Genomic DNA, 349 nt, shown 5'->3' on the forward strand with positions numbered 1-349 from the left:
CTCTTCCTGTGTCCCATCCCCAACATCCCTCCTCCTTCTCCCTATCTCCCTCCCTCCCCCAAACCCCCACCCTCTCCCTACCATCCCCCACCTCCTTCCTACACTCCCTTCCTCCCCCCCTCTCCTCCCATTCCCTACATTCCCCTCCCTATCTCCCTCCCCTCTCCCTCCCCTCCCTACATTCCCCTCTCATTCCTCTCCCTCCCCCCCCCACAGCCCTCTTCGCCATGACCTCCCGTCACCCGAACGCCAATTTCTGAACAGGTCTTATGGATTGATCGAGAAGAGAGTTGCCTTTGAACGGTCCTTGTCTCGCTGATTGGTCGTGGAAGCAAAGCAGGTTACGAGA

This window comes from Penaeus monodon, chromosome 29 (genome assembly GCF_015228065.2).
Source record: "Penaeus monodon isolate SGIC_2016 chromosome 29, NSTDA_Pmon_1, whole genome shotgun sequence".
NCBI lineage: Eukaryota > Metazoa > Arthropoda > Malacostraca > Decapoda > Penaeidae > Penaeus > Penaeus monodon.